Source organism: Leuciscus leuciscus (assembly GCF_965113295.1).
Source record: "Leuciscus leuciscus genome assembly, chromosome: 21".
NCBI classification, from domain to species: Eukaryota; Metazoa; Chordata; class Actinopteri; order Cypriniformes; family Leuciscidae; genus Leuciscus; species Leuciscus leuciscus.
In genome coordinates this window covers 5,085,922-5,105,134 of record NC_138745.1, presented here as the reverse complement: position 1 = coordinate 5,105,134, position 19,213 = coordinate 5,085,922, and the positions used below count along the sequence as shown (strand labels likewise).

Here is a 19,213-nt window from a genome sequence, read left to right as displayed (position 1 = left end):
ATTTGAAACACTCTGAATATACAGCGTAGTGTTTGCAGTGTTCCAAATCATGTTGAGTGTTCTAAATAATAAGTAGCTGATTTGAAACACTCTGAATATACAGCGTAGTGTATGCAGTGTTCCAAATCATGTTGAGTGTTCTAAATAATAAGTAGCTGATTTGAAACACTCTGAATATACAGCGTAGTGTATGCAGTGTTCCAAATCATGTTGAGTGTTCTAAATAATAAGTAGCTGATTTGAAACACTTTGCATGGACAGCGTAGTGTATGTAGAGTGTTCAAAATCATGTAGTGTTCTAATCTGATTTGAAACACTCTGAATATACAGCGTAGTGTATGCAATGTTCCAAATCATGTTGAGTGTTCTAAATAATAAGTAGCTGATTTGAAACACTTTGCATGGACAGCGTAGTGTATGTAGAGTGTTCAAAATCATGTAGTGTTCTAATCTGATTTGAAACACTCTGAATATACAGCGTAGTGTATGCAATGTTCCAAATCATGTTGAGTGTTCTAAATAATAAGTAGCTGATTTGAAACACTTTGCATGGACAGCGTAGTGTATGTAGAGTGTTCCAAATCATGTAGTGTTCTAAATATGTTCCTGATTAAGAACCCTCTATATAAATAGTGCTCTGGACGAAGTTTGATGGTGTGATGTTAAGAATAAAATAAAATATAAATGTATAGCAAAAGTCCTCAAAATAATTATTAAACATCTTCAATATACTTCAATATTGAAGGAATTCTACGTTTATATTCAACAATTATTTTTTTCTGCCATGTTGGAAACATTTTCACAGAGCTTGTTGCAGTGCATTATGGGATTGGCTTCTCATTTAAGAATACATTCAGTGTTGCCTTTATTATTTTGCTAAAACAAGTAATCTTACGAGTCAGCATCATTAAGAAACCCACTGGATCAGCTTTAAAGTCGGGAGCGCACCATCGATGGCGTAAAATGCCTCCATAGGCAGCTCTCAAGGATTTGGAACAGAGAAAGAGAGAGAAAACACGTTAGAAAAGGTTCCCCGAAAACAGACGGAGAGAAATGGAGATGGAGAAGGTGGGAGAAATGGACTGAAAAGAGAGACTGAGTGGGAGCAAGAGAAGGACAGAGAGAGAGAGAGAGGGAGGAAGAGAGAATTCTGCAGTGTGCCATTAATAGTCTGGATAATGATTTGCTTACAAAACAGAGCTGTGGGATTAACAGTGTGTTGGATCTTTTTCCCACAGCTAATGCTGATGTTACGGAGCTAAGCTTCCATTGGCTAGCATACGTGAGTGTTTACTTTCACTCCGTTCTGTATAATAAATGTATGTTTTATATAGAGTGATTGACTGATGCTGGATATCATCTAGAGAGAATGGTGGCTGATGAAATATAATGACGGCATATGCAATCTACACATTATTGAATTTAGATGCGCACTTATCTTACACATACTCATAATCAATTTACACATGGCTTTTGAGTTCAAGTCTGAGCAAAGACCGTAACCATTTGTTGTGTTATGTTGTAATGGACACAAATGTCCTATTTATTTACAGAAGTTGAAGAATTAAAGGGATTTGAAGAGATCTAAGGGAATAATTGGCTCATAAAAAAAAAAAAAATTTAACTTACTAAAAAGTACGTACAATTCAATGCATTTTCCAGCTAAAATGAACACTAGTCGCAGTAAAACACCAACAACTTTTATTCCTTTTCGCACAAATTATGATCACAGGGGAAGAATATTGATTAAATAAAGACTTAGTTTCATGCATTTCTGTATGTTATGATCTCAAAAGACTTCAGTGTGTGATTTGTACGCTAAAACATTGTGGCATTTGCATCACAACAGCAGCTCCAGATGTTTGTCTACTGTGATGTAGTAAACTTGGGTCGCGCTCGGGTACGAGTCCCGTCGCCAGAGGCATGTTTTTCCCAAAGAGCCTGCGTTGAAAATGATGCATTTGAACTATGTGCAAATAATGTTTTTATTTTAAAATATGCACACAATATTAAAACCATATGCCTAGTATTATGAAAATGGCTCCATTAATGTTTCTTGCCTTGACATTCAATTACATTTTCATTTATGCATTTAGCAGATGCTTTTATCCAAAGCGACTTTCAAGAGTGGAACAAAACCATTTATTTAGGAGAAAACAACATTCGTTATATACAAAGCCAAGTTTATTTGACAACTGAAGTAACTTTCAAAATGCTTTGTTATCTAACAACACAGAGAGTGCTGTGTAATGGAGTGCATCCAGAATATCAAAAATATTGGAGGGACGTTGATTCTTTCTCACTGGGTGAGTTCATGTCAGTATTTGTAATGGTAATTTGTGCTGTGTGAGTGTGTGTGTGTCCTCTCACAGCTATTACTCATGCCTTGGTTCACTAAAGATTACACTGAAGATCCGCATACCTTCGTGTCTGATTAGCCACTTTACCAATTCTCACCTTCAATATTTCCACTTGCTCACTTCCTTCATGTTACTCAGTAATAGTCTGTGTGTGAGACAGATATAGCCATATGACAGAGATGGCATTACAAGCTATCTGAGTTTTTGTTTTGTCGATGGTACGTTTGAGAGTTTCACTCTTGAGTGAGTGCTCAGTTCTTATTGATATCAATGGATGCTCAGTGTATTTGACACACCAGTGAGTTAGCAGCCCGACTCACCATCACTTGGCTGATAGTTCTGTGTTTCTCTCACACACGCAAAGAGCGAGAGTCTTGCACATAGAATTGACGCGCTAAATGCTATTCTTTCTTGTTTTTTTCCTGTCAAAATTACTGAGTTCGTTCGCAATTATTCAGGCTTTCAGAACAAGCAGAAGCCACTGGCGGCTCGTTGCTTCAGTGGGCGGGAATAATGAGCAAGCAGCGATCTCATTGGCTAGCGCTCACCTATTACATATGGAATGTCCACGTTTCAGCAAATCAGTTCGAGTGAATGCAGATAATGTAATTAATATTCATGAGCCCAGGAACTCATGCGTGTTATTTTATTATTAGTAATCGTAGAATTAGTAGCAACCAAGTAGTAGTAGTATTGTACTTTTTGGGGGTTTTTTGGTAACAAGTTACAATAAGTTTCCATTTGTTAACATTAACTAAAAAATACTTCTAAAGAATGTATTAATCTTCATCAATGTTAATTTCAACCTTTACTAATACATTATTCAAATCAAAATTGTATCTGTCATTATTATTCAATGGACCTGAGCAAACATGAAATAACAGTGAACATTCTTTTTTATTAACTAACCTTAACAGAGATTAATAAATACTGTAACAAGTGCATTGCTCATTGTTAGTTAATTAGTTAATGCATTAACCAACCGTAACTAATGGAACCTTGTTGTAAAGTGTCACCTTTTTTTTCATAAACACTGAATGACCAATAATATCAAGCATCAATATCAGGCCATAAGTTCAGTCATAAAAAAATGCTTGACTGATGTTTTGTTAAAAGTTGTTATGATTTCAAATAACATCACATATGAATGTATCTTTGTAAAAAGCTGTCATTTTGTGAAGAGAAGCTTGTGTGTGTGTGTGTGTGTGTGTGTGTGTGTGTGTGTGTGTGTGTGTGTGTGTGTGTGTGTGTGTGTGTGTGTGTGTGTGTGTGTGTGTGTGTGTGTGTGTGTGTGTGTGTGTGTGTGTGTGTGTGTGTGTATAGGCTATATAATACTGTAAACAATTTACTTGCCTATACCAATTTTCTGTTGTTTATAGAGGGTTCCTATGGAGAAATTGTTTGGGATTTTTACTTGCAGAACTGTTGTGCTTATTTCTGCAGAATTAAATTCCACTGCTAAATCTTATTGGTCTAAAATCTTGCTCCTCACATTCAACAAATCGGTAAATATACATCAAATATATTGTAATGTGCTGTGAATATGATGCATCGCTTTGACTTGAGCATAGACAGACGAGTTGGAGTAGAAACCCCTGTTAACCTTTGGGATGAAGTGTAGCGGCGACGGTGAGCCAGCGTGAGTGGCTGATCTCACTGATGATCTTGTGTCTGAATGAGAACAAATCCCCACAGCTATGTTACAACATCTCGTGGAAAGCTTCCCAGAAGAGTCAAAGCTGTTAGGGAAAACCAGCTCCATATTAAAGGGATGCTTCACTGATTAGCATTAAGCTTTGTATCAGTAGAAACCCGGTAGTATTTTGGAATGACCGTGCTTCCCTCCCTCATGTCCCCCTGAGACGAGAGATTTCTGGATTGTGTGTCTGGAAAAAAAACTCTGATGACGCAAAAATCCTCATTTAGCTCATCATCAGAGGCGAGAGACTCCAGCCAGTAGGAGGAGCTCGTTCCGCATGTCTTCAACCCGCCCATAGGGGGATCTCACGATAAAACGCCGTCTTTTCAGTTTCCAGTCGACTAGTAGCCTAGCTGTATCATTTCTCCCGATACTGCCCTCTGTAACCGGTAGGCGTGGCTTGGGCGTGGCCTCGTTGGACAGCGATGCAAGTGCATTCTGGGAGTTGTTGTCTTTCATCCACATGAGCCAAAAATAAATTTTCTGGCTTTTCTCAGTCTAGAAGGCACCAACTTCTAAAATAATTTCACACTTCTACTACAGAAATGACCCAATTTAAATACACATTCATGCTTTTGAAATGAAATGTTCAGCGATTCAAAATTGTTCAAAATTCATGTATAATTTTGATGAAAGGTTTTGATCCACTTCAAATGTTGTCTGCTGTATTTATTTATTTGTTTGTTTATTTACTTGTCAATTTATTTATTTATCTTTTTTTTGAGCAGGAGTTTTAAGTGCCTTTGAATGGAACTTAGCGTTTAAAAAAAGACAAGCATTTGCACCAATTGTATCATTTGTACTCCTTTTAAAAGCATTGTATAAAGAGTGTATAAAGAGTCTCCACTGAGGATCTCCCCTCGCTCTCATCTCTGCCTCAAATTACTCAATCACTGAGAAGTCAATAGGCTTCAAGAATACTGAAATATTGAACAATATTAAGCAAGTCGTTAAAATATGCGTCTGAACCATGGAAACTTTTAAACGCTCAGCAAAGGTCTGTTTCCACATGAGATCCACATGTGTTTTCTTTTTCAACCGTAAAGGGAGACAATTCGAAAAATGTCCATGCAATCCAGGCGGACGGTGATTCGCTTTATCAACCTAAAAACCAGCATAACAGTCTCATATTCTGAAGCCATACAATTGCTCCGTCATCAGCAACAGAAAATAAATACTCTTCATGTCTCAAGGATTTAGGCGACTCTGATCATACTGGGCTGTGTTACTGTGAACGCTTCGACAGGGTGTCACAGCGTGATCATGGTTCAGATGTTTGTGCTTCACTGTAAATGGATGTTTCTCTGTTTCTCTGGAGAAAGTGCAGAAGACCTGCTGGAGCTCCTGTCCTCTTCCTCCGGTTACCATGGCGATCCGGGCCGCACATTCATGATGTGGCTGTGCAGCTCAGTCAGAATGTGTTGTCATTGTGTGTGTGTGTGTGTGTGTGTGTGTGTGTGTGTGTGTGTGTGTGTGTGTGTGTGTGTGTGTGTGTGTGGACTGCCCACAGGTGCGAGTGCTGTTGCTCACCCTCTTTGGCACTGAAAGGCAGGTTTGGTTTTCACACCGTCTCTACAGTGTTTCGTTCTCCTGTATTGCAGTGCCGTTGCATGTTATATATAATGATAAATCTGCCAGTTAAAGCCTCTAGGGGCTGAATTTTAATAGACACGGCTAAACATGCCAATTGCTTTAGGTACTATATAATGAGATGTATAATATAGAGGTATATAAGGCTTTTGTGATTTAAATGTGTGTAATTGTCCTATTTCATGAACAATTAAACAATTGTTTAATTGTTTATAAAATAAACAATCCTTCATCAACTTTATGAACTAAAATAATGTTGAATAAAAATGTTTAAAGGTACAAGAGCTATACATACAATTATGCCATCCACTACCGCAATAGATAGAACATCTATTTATTTATTTATTTATTTATTTATTTATTTATTTATTTATTTATTTATTTCACCTATCAGTCATTGTTTTTAGTAAATGTTCATATTTAATCATATAAAACATAAAAAGCTATGTATATTATTATTATTATTTCCCATGCCAATTGCTTGAGGTTTGTTTGAAGACTGTTAGCCTTTTATTCTTTCTTTCTTTTTTGCAAACTTTTGCTAATTGGCAATATATTATTTATGTATTTGCTCTGAAATGGCTTAAAATAACTTCTTTTTTTTTTGTCATTTGAACCATCAGTCCTATTTTTATTTTTATTGATTTAATTATATGATATTTAATCATATAATTAGTGCTATCAAATCAATTTAATCGTGATTAATCAGATAACATAAAAGTTTGTAAATATATATAGTGTGTGTGTGTGTGTGTGTGTGTGTGTGTGTGTGTGTGTGTGTGTGTGTGTGTGTGTGTGTGTGTGTGTGTGATGAGTGGTGAAACAGCTTTTTGCCTTTTTAATGGGACAGTGAAGAACCAGATCAAACTCAAACCTGGGTCAACACGAGCATATTACTATAGTTTACTTTAGTTTTATATTCACCACAAGATCATTGTGTACATATTGTGAACATTAAATGAATGAAGAGAAATCCATGCTAGTGAAATGATCTGATAAAGCCACTAAATATATTTTTTGCCCATCAACATAGTCTCTGAGTGCATTTCCAGTAAAAGGATGGTGGGTATCAGCGGGGTAATTGAGTGTCAGGATCATTAAAGTGATGACGGCCGAGCATCAGACGCTTCTCGCGCATTAAACAGCAGCGCGTCTTTTAATATCCTTTCTCTCCTCTGCTCGTTTCACCATCAACATGCGCTGGAGAGATGTCATTTTGATTAGCTCGCTGAAGAAAGCTTAGTGCTGTGACATCATTAAGTGTGTTTTCGTTCGCTCATTAACACAGAGGATAAGCTAACCGTCACGCGACACCCAGACGCTGTTATTCACACACACCTGCCGGATTGCAGCGATACATTGTGCCTGATAAACCTGCATTAAATGACTTGCACACTCACTTTCCCGGCATTCTCGAGGCTTACTTGAAAAATACATTTAAATTTGATTTCATTTTCAAATCAAATTAGTTCCCAACATAATGTTTTATCATCTATACCAGAATGTTATTATTCTGTTCAGATAAGCCGATATTACATTTCCAGTGCTGATACCCGTGTGTGACGGTCGATATACCTCATTAAAATACAGTAAAATCTGTAATATTGTGAAATAATAAAACAATTTAAAATAGCTGTTTGAAATGTAATATATTCCTGTGATGCAAAGCTTAATTTTTCAGCATCATTACTCCAGTCTTCAGTGTCACATGATCCTTCAGAAATCTTTCTAATATGCTGATTCCTTATTAATGTTGAAAACTTGTCGTGTATATTTATTAATGGATCCCTGTGTTGGAGGGATTGAAAAGTTGACATTTTATTGATTTGTTTTTGGGATTACATCTTCAAAATCACTGCATTCTCAGCCTTTTCTGTCGCAGCGTAAACCGGAGTGTTTTCTAGCACTATATGTTGACATTTGATATTGTTATGATGCTTTAAAATAAGCTGAACCAAAGCTCATTTTGTGATAGATGCATTTATACAAATCAGTGGCATACTGCAATTACAAATCAATTCAAGATTGTAAGTAAATATAAATGGTTCATAAATATTCTCTAACCTCTACTGTATTGCACATGCTGCATATTTCACATCCGGTTTCGTGACAGACAGAAATGCACGTGAATGAATGTGCCGTCGAAGACAGACAGGAGTTTAAAGCTCTACGATTTAATCATCACAAATGTCTATTTCTCAATCAGATGCACTCATTGTACATAAACGTTGCCTATGTTCACACATGAACCAGCCGCAGTCACGTCTTCATTGCAGCTGACCTCAGATGAACTCGGACACGCGCTCACACACACAAGTGCAGCCCAGTTGTTTAGCACTCTCAGAGATGTAGCAGATGTTGCACGACATGTGTGAATGTGTGTAGAAAGCGCTGCACTATCTAAAGGAAGTGTTAGACATGCTCTACTGAACCCTGGCTAGGGTTTGTTTTGTTAGGGGTGTGTGTTCTCCTCTGAAGTGTATTAGTGTACATTAACCTAAAATGCTCAAAACACATAATTGTTCTCATGACAGTGATCCACGCTTTGAAAAGCATTAGATTCATGAATATATGCGCCAGTTCTAGAGCTTGTCTGAATTTACAATGATCAAAGAATAAAACAAGTTTTTCTTGCATAAGAAAATGAAGCGTATTTTAAAATTGAGGCATGATATGTATTAACTCAAAAAGCTTGTAAAATAAAATGTGTTCAGCGTGTACTAGACTGACAGCAAAAAGGTGCCATGATACAGTACTGGTATGTTTGTTGGACATTGTGTCACCATGATGTGTCAATCATTTAGTTCCATACTGATAGGGATGAACTGATATTACATATTTCTGATAATTACGTTCAACCCAAGACATAATGTTACTGAAAACCCAAGTTTGGTTTGAAGATGAAAAATGAACAATAACATTTTAACTAAATAAAATTGAGAAGAAAAACTGCATTAAGATTTTATCTCATTGGCAAATAGTTATTTTAGTTTTTTTTTTTTCCTGTGTTGAGCATAAACATCATTAACTGTTAAAACTATTTGCCAATGAGGCAAAGAATACACTTTAATTCAATAAATATATTCTGGATCGTTTTCCATGAACACCTGAACCCTGAAGAAGCACCTGCAGATGGGAGGGGCCGATGGCATGGGAGGGGGTTATAGTGGGCGGAGCTACACATGTGGGAGGGGCTTGTCTCTGTGAGAAGATTCTTCAATCACAACAAACACTGACATGACGTGAGTGTCTCAGTCGGCCGGTGATTGTTCTGATCTCCTGGAATATTAATATCCTATGACATTTTGCTTATCAAATACATACATCTTGTTTACCAGAAAGCAAGGCATAAATACAGAAAGATAAGATCTGATTGGGCCATCTGGTCAGTGTAATGCTTGAGTTTCTTTGTATATGTTTGATTGATGTTCAGGACCAGTGAATGCATAAAGAGAGCAGGGAGACGTGGAATGGCATTGTACAAGTCTCAGAACAATAGTGCAGTATGTTATGCATAGCAGTGTTTAGAGTTCAGTATCATGATAGCATTCATGCACTCTAGCTAAAAACAGCAATCGTACACGGAAACACACCGAACTCACACGCAACTTCATTTGTCTTGTTGCTCACATGGTGTTTGAACACATCCAGGAAGTGAGGCTGTTCTGCTGCTCCTCATAAGGGCTGTTGGTTTCAGAGAGAGTCACATGACCACTGTATCCGCACTGCCTCCTGCTGTTGTTCAGGCATCTGTCAGTGTGTGAATGCTTCACATTTCCCCGTGAGCTGGTTTCATGTTCAGCGATTCCTCCTCCATCTGAAGCTCTCGTGGAATGCGGTTCAAGTTATGCCGAAGTCCCATTGAGTCTGACACTAAAACAAATATTAAGATTGTTTGATGATTTCTAATTTCCCCATATGTGCTTTCTGTTAATCTTAAGTACAATTTGTTGGGTCAGAGATTGTGATGCAAATTATTTGTTTAAATTCAGGCCAAACTGACAATGAATAGAACAAAAGAGTTTTTTTTTAAATTATAATCATATTTAATTATTGAATCGTTAACACTTTACAGTAAGGTATCATTCGTTATGCATTAGATAATATTAACTAACAATGAACAGCATTTATTAATCTTTGTTAATGTTTGTTCATGTTAGTTCACAGTTTATTAACTGTTAACATAATGGATTTTAAATATCTATTCATAAATGCAGAAATATTGCTAATTGTTGGTTCATGTTACTATAATTAACTAATGTTAACAAATGAAACCAGCATTTGAGTCATGCTAGAAAGAGTCAATGAAGAAAAGATATAAACATTTACAAATTTCTTTAAAACATTTGACAAATGACCTGTTAATCATTATTTAATGTTGAACGTTTATTATGAAGTGTTACTGAGAAAATCTTAATACTCTGATTTTGACTCTGAATTAATTGATTTAATTAAACAATATGTTTAAATAAATTGGTTGGTCCAGTATGTCTAAAAATATTTGCAATATAGCACAGCTTCTCATGTCTTATTGCTCAAGTATTGATTTTTGTCCCATAATCAGATCACGTAATGAAATAGATATTAGAATTATACATTTCTTTAAAACAATGCATTCCATATTAATGATTTACCTGTTAATCATTATTTAATGTTGAACATTTATTTATTAAGTATTAAAGAGAAAATCTAGATTTTTGATACTGGGGGTTGACAAGCACTATTCTAAATGAAAGAGTTTGTTTGTTTGTTTGTTTGTTTGTTTAATTAGTAAATCAGTTTAAAGAGGTAAGAATTTTCATGTATTAATATGCTTTTGTATGGCCAATGTGTGAACAGCTAGTAATGAAACATAAAAAACAAGACCTTCCCTGACTTCCTGTTGTCTATGAAAGCCTGTAGACTGATTTTAATTTTATTTACTAATGTTTACGCGATTCTGAGAGCCTCTCTTCCTTTCTGACACACTAATGCTTATACAATGTTCAGAATAATGCCTATTCTATACTGTAATGTCAATGTGTCGTGCAAAGAAAAAGGATTCATTCAAACTATAGTCTCACATAGCCAGATCTATATAGTCTATAATCTCACATATACTTTATAATCATAACAGCACAATTTTAATTATCTTGATGCCGGTGAATCACAGAGTTGCTGCAAACATTTCCACATCGCTATGATCAGATGCTTTCTGAACTGCTGTATTCAATGCTGTCATTTGTTGTGTTTATTTTGTCAAAAGATCTTCACTGTGAGTATATCGGGGCATCGAATCACGTTCAGTCTCCTGTATGTTACGTGTGCGCGAGTGCGAGCAGTAATTAGCCGGCTGCAGTTCACTAAATGGCCACCGGTGTCACTAATGAGAAGGGTTTCTGAATTCTACATACAGCCCCTTTAATAATGTTCTGTTGTAATACGATTTGTTTGTCCAATATGCCTAACAATGCCCTGTAGTCACGACTATATTCACAATATAGAGCAGCCGCTCATATAAGTATTGATTTTTGTCTCATAATCAGATCACATAATGAAATAATGGATATGAAATTAAATCAGGTGAGTGTATCTGTGGAACTATTACAATCCAATGTTCTACCATTAGAGGTTGTGAAACCCTATCCTCCCTTTGACTTGATCCATCTGTTGTCTCTGACCTTGGCTTATGACCTTTCTCTGTCATCACCACCCCCTGTTTTTGTGTGTGTATTCTCGGCTCCTCTGTGAAAAGCTGAGTTAGTGAAGGAGCTCCTCGATTCTCGTGTCTGATCTCGGCTGTCGTAACGGCGGTCACATCTCCTGCTGGGACTGCAGAGCTCTTTCTGTTTCTCTATCTGCATCTGTTGGTGACTCATTCAGTACATTTTAGAGTTTTGCATTCAGAGTTGCATGTTAGTGCAGACAACTGTTAGCTAAGTTTGTGTGTGCAGACCATAGACTGTAGAAAAAAAGATGGACGATGTGTCTCCACCTCCTTGAACTGCAGAATAATGAAGACAAATGTCCCAGAAATGGCCGCTGTCATCTTGCGCTGGTGACTTCATTTGGAGCCAGAGTCTGCGCAGTAGTGTTCGTGAGGTAATGATCGTCACCTTTTTTATAGCATCAAATAACTAACTAAAAACAACGTATTTGAAAAACGAACACTCGGCTTGATAAGAACTACCTAAAATGGCAAAACCTGTCTGTGGGGAAAATTTATTTGAAGTGTAGTTTGATTTTTTAGTTTGGCTCACATCCCATTCACTTACATGTAGAGGGCAGGGTTTATGACCTATACTGCAACCAGCCACCAGGGGGCGATATAAATGCTTTGGCTTCACTTTTCAAGATGTGTGCAGCAACGAACATTAAACTAATAATGTTTAAGAGCAAACTTGTTGAAGATTAGCCGATGGGCTGTCGATTCATTAAATAAGCGATTTCATCAGAAAAGCCGTTTATTCAGCATAGTAAAGCCTCTCCTCCATTGACATCCATTAAAGAAAAACGGACTCTTTTCTCCTTCCCTGCGTACGGCAGCGTTAGCAGGCATTATGTGGCTTCCAGTGGCTTTGCAGACAGTCATAAGCTTTTAGGCCTTGTTTACACCTGGTGTTTAAATCCATCTTTTTAACCCAATTTTAACCACTTCTGTCCTGATTTCTCCGAGGGGAGGGTCTATGTGTGGGTAAATGTATGGGTTTTATCAGATCTTATGATCTAATGGACAAAATAAGCTTGTACAATTTACATATAAACGCGCCCGGAGACAACAGAAAAACATATGGAGAGCAGCAGTGGTGTAGTGCAAATCCACAGGCGAGGAAGGCGAGTCAGTGGATATCACACAAGCAATGCACAAACTTTACTCTAGAGGTATGGGGCGGTGGAGAAGTCTCAAACCCCAGTCAATTAAACACTACAGAAAATGAAAGTAAAAACATCTGACGCTGCATTAACGGTTCATATTCTCTCAGAGACGACGAGAGCAGAATCTACTTTAACGTACTGAAAACGGTATAACTGTCTTACTTTATTTTCTTAATATTTTTCTTGTGGCCCATAAGTAGTGAAAAAAGAAGAGAAGTATTTATTTTTAAACAAGTTGTTTTTGAAATGAGGAGTAAGCTAATCTAACTAATCTTATATTTTCCTGCACTTATAACTATTGTGGGGACATTTTATTGTAGCTAATAGCCTATTAATTTAATAATAAAAGTAATAATAATAATTTATTAGGTCAGCTGATGCGGGCCCGTCCGCTACGCCACTGGAGAACATCAGCTTTAGTTTCTGTTCTGACAGTGGCAAGACCAGCCGAACGCAGTGAGTGTGTGTTAGAAATCAGGAATGATGAGAGAACATTGAGCTTGGTACATTTTTCATCTCCAAACCAAACTTGGGTTTCCAGCCAAAGTTGAAATCCCGTCTGGCTAGAGCTCTTCCCATAATGTTTACGCATTAGGTCAGTAGACGGTCTTTCGAACACATTCGACAACATGAACGTTTACACTACTAAAGCAATCCGGTCAAATGTGTTTTCGACTGGTCGAGAGTGGACAAGCTCAAAACGTTTTAGACCCCGTTTACACCTGTCGTCCACTTGTGATCCGATCGACCAAAATGCATCTTAATACCAGGTGTGAACAGGGCCATACACACTAAACCCGGTGAATTACCAATTGATTTTTCCTATAGACAAATGTGCCGTTTACACAAGCAACAACCTTCCGTCTTTTCACCTGTTAGATGGCATTCACACATCAGTACCAAAAACGAGTTGCACTCACACTAGCTGTTCTGAAGTCTGATTGCTTGGGAAGAAACTGTTTTTGAGTCTGGATGTTCTGGTCTGAATGCTTCTCAGCCTCGTCCCAGATGAGCTTGAACCCGATGTGGGAAGGATGAGCGAGAGGAGTCTTATAAAGGTCCTCAAGCCCCAGTGATACGCTGTGCCGTCTTCACTACTCGCTGTAGGGCTTTCCCGTCAGATGCTGAGCAGTTTCCTCACCAGATGGTTAGAACATTCTCAATGTGATAGTCTATATTTTGTCTATATTTTGCATGTACAAAACTTTACTAGAGGTGTAACAACTGTTTTAGCTGCAGTGTGTATGTGTACACGATTTTAAAAAGAGGTGGTGCTTTTCAGGCTAATAGATTTTTTGCATGCTTTAAACACTGATATTCTGGCCATAGATATGTGAAAGGGTGTTGATTCAATGATTCAATGTCTTGAATGTTTTTGGAAACGCTGACCCAAGTCTGCACCTGTTTTCCACAGCAAAGCCTCATCCGTTTGCACACCCCTATTCTGTATTCCAGTCATGTGTAAAATCTGGAGTAGTTTGTCTTGGTCTGTTTAGAGAGCTCGGTCACCGGCCTGTGAAAAAGGTCGATTTTAGCCTTTCCTCATCCCTCTTCAAACTCTGCCAAGCACACTATCTGCTATTTAGCTTTACTAATGTGGGAAAGATTGCCATTGCTTAGATCGACATGGGGGAATTCATTTTGAAGGAATTGCGCGCACTTGTAGTGTGTTTGTTTTGGTAGTCTTGGCTCAATTGGATCTCTGTACCAATATAGTTTGTTTAGATAAAAAAATACAACATAATAAGACAAGTTGAACTGAACCCATGTGTATTTTATTTAAACAAAACATGAACAAACACAAAATGAACAAAGACTTAGCTTGACTTGAGCATGAACGCACAGTGGAAACATGAGGGCTATATATACGATCATGCACCTGAGCATGATCAAGACAATGAACCAATGACAAAACAGAACTGAGTATCACATGACAAGATAAACCAATGGAAACAAAACACGTGAAACAGAAGCAGCACATGACTTGATCACATGAGGAACAGGGGAACCACATGACAAAATGAGGAACTATAGGTGTGTTGGACTTCATGCGACGCCACGTGACTGACGTATGGCATCAGAATACCGTAAGAGCGATTGGAGAGCAGACGGCTGACACAATAAAACAAAAAACTCTTTTCATGTAACCATAATGTTATATTGTGTCATGTTTATCAAAATAACACTGATTTAAAATATATAAACCCACTTTAATGGTATTTAAATAGTATAGGGTTATGTTGGACTGAATTCTTCTACAGATTTGAGCACACCTTGTGACACACATGTGAATTGGACTGAATTCTATATATATATATATTATAAAATAGTTATAAAATAATATTATATATTATAAAATTATATATTTTTTAATTAAATATTATAAATATATTATAAATATATTATATATTAAATATTATATATAGAATTTTATTTTATAAAATATTGTAAACTATATATATATTAGTGCTGTCAAATCGATTCATTGCGATTAATCACATCTAACATAGAAGTTTGTGTTTATATATGTGTGTGCATATATATATATATATATATATGTATGTATGTATGTATGCACAAACTTTATGTTAAACATGATTTATATATATAGTGCTACTGTGCAGTGTAATATAGTATAATATAGTAATATAGTATCTGTACTTGACATAAGTTTCATGTTGTTTTAAAAAAAATCAAGCAAAATTGTGTCTTGACTTGACGTTCATTATTATTGTTTGTAAAATAGAGCGGCTTTAACAATTTCTTGTTTTTGTGTTGTTGTGCCATTTTTGGAAAGTTGCTTCTTGACGGTTGCGAAGTGCAACCTTTGCAGATGTTGTCCCGCCACAGTCCTGAGTGCAGCTGCACTGTGTGTGTGTGTGTGTGTGTGTGTGTGTGTGTGTGTGTGTGTGTGTGGGAGACGAGTAATGAGTGGACTGAGACTCTATTCTCTTCCACCTCCCTCCGTCATCAGAGACTCTCCTTCACGACCTGCCGTGACTCTCAGTAGATGATAAATCTGTACACCGCCTCTTCTGCCAGACTCCAGGCCTCTCGCACCTGCACCGGTGCCGCTTCATGCCCGCCGGACACTCCTGCTGGGCAAGAGGGAAAACACAACAACAGCGAGACAACATGCCCACTCCCGGGAAACTACAGCCACCCTTCGTACCGCACGGCCTGTTGCCATAGCAACCATCTGTCTTCTCCGGAGTGCAGGAATGCAGGGATGACAGGACGGAGGGGGAGGAGGAGGAGGAGGAGGAGGAGGAGGAGGACAAGGAAGTGCTTTATGCTTTCTTCTCCATCTGCATGTCTATGTGGGTCATTTCAGTGTTGAATGATCACTCGTTTGATCGTTGCATCTCTGGATCAGTCGATTCACGAATGAGTTACGAATACTATCACAAGCTCCAGCACTGTTATCAATATTTACATATCTATATAATCACATTCTGATCATTTCATCAGTTTTGTTTGTTTGTTGTTGGAATGGTACGAAACTTTTTTCGAAACAAAGGTTTTGACACTTGCTGTCTGAACACACACACACACACACACAAATCATGGACATGAAGTTTAAATGGTCCTGAATAAAATAGTCACACTTGTTCTGTTTACAGTAAAAAATGGGAGATGAATTTCACCTGATGGAGTTTTAGGACACCATTAGGTCACCTGATGGAGTTTTAGGACACCATTAGGTCACTTGATGGAGTTTTTCAGTTCCTTGCCACTGTTGCCTTTGGCTTGCTCAGTTGGGGATATTTTGGGGATATTTAATTTAATTTTATCAATCAATAAATTCCTCTTGAAACAAACTTTGTTGTATTATTTAAATTGAATACTGTGAAGCTGCTTTGATACAATCTGTATTGTGAAAAGCGCTATACAAATAAACTTGACTTGACTTGACTAGTGGAAGCGTTTGGTACTGCGGCCAAACAATCTGACTGAAAGCTCATTTTTTGAGATATCAACCTCAAATTTGGAACACAGCTTGTTTGGATTAATGGCTTTGATTTTCTCACAGTTTAAGAGTAAAAATTTGTTTTGGAAAATATTTATTTCATATAAAAATGTAAAATTGTATTTTTGTGCATTTCTCTTAAAAATAAATGTAACATTTTATAACTTTTTTTTTTTCAATTTCACTTTTTATAACTATTTTTACTTCAGCAATAATCTGGCAAGTGTCATCTTTGAAAAAGAGACTAAACTGAAGTCTGTGCTCTAAAGCATTCAAGATTTATGACAGTTTAAGTTGAAATGTCATTTTCAGGTCTATGCTCAAAAAGTGAATAAATGGATCATAACTACTGCACAAATATCATTTAGTTCCATAAAATCCCTTAAAAATACAAAATATTAAATTAAAAACATTAGCGAACTAAAATATAGTACAATCATTTTTTATTGAAATAAAAAAAAACATGCAAACAGTACCAGAGGGTTAAAAGACATTTCGTAAAATGTTAAAATACAGTAAAAAAAATTATATTGTGAAATATTAAATATTATATTAAATATTTAATTAAATATTTAAAATAACGGTTTTCTATGTGAATATATTGTTAAATGTAATTTAATTCTGTGATCAAAGTTTAATTTTCAGCATCATTACTCCAGTCTTCAGTGTCACATGATCCATCTTGAAAACCGTTGTGCTGCTTTATGTTTTTTGTGGAAGCCGTGATACATTTATTCTTTTTTTTTTTTTGCATTCTTTGCTGAATATAAGATATATATTTAGAAATATCACTTTTGATCAATTTAATGCTGAATAAAAGTATTAATAGTATTAGAATAAAAGACCCAAAATATATAACATTGTAAATTATTACAATATACTATTTCTTAAAAAAGGCATGTGCAAATAAATGTTTTTAATGCTACTTTTTGATGCATCCTAAAACAGATTGTTAAATATTATCCTTCATCTGTTCCTGAACTAACAGTGACATAACGACCCTTGATTATTTTTTATTTTTACTGTATTTATTTCTTAAATTAAACATTTTGAATCTCCTTGGCAACAAAGACAGTTTGGTTGAAATCACGGTTCCTCTTAATAATAATAAAAAAATCACCCTTTTAAGCCTTTTTATGTATTTTGTATATGATCAAAAGGCAGTCAAATCTAAAGAAGCCCTAAAGAGAAGTTTCTTAGATGTTCCATCTATAACATATGCGTTTGAGTACGTCACAAAGCTCATGTTTTGCAGCAGTACACGGTGTGTGTCCTATAGATAGCAGCTCTGCAGTGTATTTGAGGTAGGAGCGTGGGTGCTGTGACTGTCTATGTATAGACGCATTTCCAGCACTGACATTCTCTCTACACAAACATACACTCAAATCTACCCAGACACACACACAAATGCTCAGTTTTATATAACCAACAAATCCAGAGCACTGCGCTGTGCTTATTTTCAACAGATTTCTGCTACAGAATGGAAAGGAATTTGAGAATACTTTTCAATTTGAGTCATTATGAGATTGATGAAGTCGGCACGGCCTGTCAGTCAGGTCTGACCCGTCCATTACAAGGCCTTCAAATGTTGCCTATATTTAAATTTAGCTCAGTGTTATCAGTCTGAGGACGACTGACATTGTTGCCGGATCACGCAGGCATGCAGGTTTAGAGTAAGTACTCTTTCACTTACAGAAAAAAAAAAAAAAGAGTTCCGAGGTAAAAGGAAAGAGCAAGTTGTGTGTCAATCCCAGTGGCTGCCTTCCCAGTTTGGTATTTTTGTAGATCTCAGAACGTGTCTCTGATATGTTGATGTTTTGGAGTGTTAACATGGCAGGCCTGTGGAGGGTGTGTCAGCGGGGCAAGTTGAGACGCCTGTGTGATGTCGTCGGTCAGTTCTTCAGCTCGGTGAGATCATGCTCATGCGTTATTGCTCCAGGCTCATCGAGTAAAGCCGTTTGTCTGGTTTATCTGTTGTTGTTGTGCAGGACGGGGAAATTCACTCTCACGCTGATGTCTCTCAGTGATGTTTAACTTGTAAAAGCAGTGGCATTTCAACTATTTATATTTGTATCATGACATACAGTATGAGAGCTCTTTAATATAGCAGTTGTTGCGATGAGATTAAATGAGGAACAACTGGAGGATTTTGCTTTTTCTCAAAACTTTCCCTCAGTAATGTTAGTTTTGCCAGAAAACACCAATGTTTGCAATCAAAACTCCTAAAACAGTTTTGGTTACACTTTCTTTTAAGGTGTCATTGTTACAGTGTAATTATATATTTAAGTACTGAGTTATATTAAGCAACTACATGTACTTACTATAGGGTTAGGGTTTGGTTGAGGGTTAGTTGCATGTAATTATGCATATTTTACTGTTATTACTACGGTAAGTACGTGTAATATATGTAACAAGGACACTGTAAAATAAGTGTTACCTCTTTTTTTTTTTCTTAGTGCATAGAATATTTAAAAATAACCTTTTGAATGGAAATACTCTTCATGAAACCATCGATGCCAATAAAGAACCTTTTTTTTTTTTTTAGAACTCAAGTTTCTCATTAAATTCTGTGACATCTGTGATATCACATTCGTTGTATAGCTCTATATTCTTATTGTATTTCATTAGTTGTAGAATTTCTGTCCATTTTTTTTTCATTTACCAACTGAGAAATGTTTTTAACCGTATCTTTCCTGATGTATAGAGCAAACTCTGAGTGTGATAACTGTCCTCTGATTA

General features: G+C 36.6%; 1 protein-coding gene across 4 annotated transcripts in view; it reads left to right on the top strand.

Annotated features, from left to right (window-relative positions):
* Positions 1 to 19,213, top strand: part of tanc2b (tetratricopeptide repeat, ankyrin repeat and coiled-coil containing 2b) — a 125,643-nt gene that overhangs the window by 50,523 nt on the left and 55,907 nt on the right. The gene's annotated exons all lie outside the window — the stretch shown is intronic.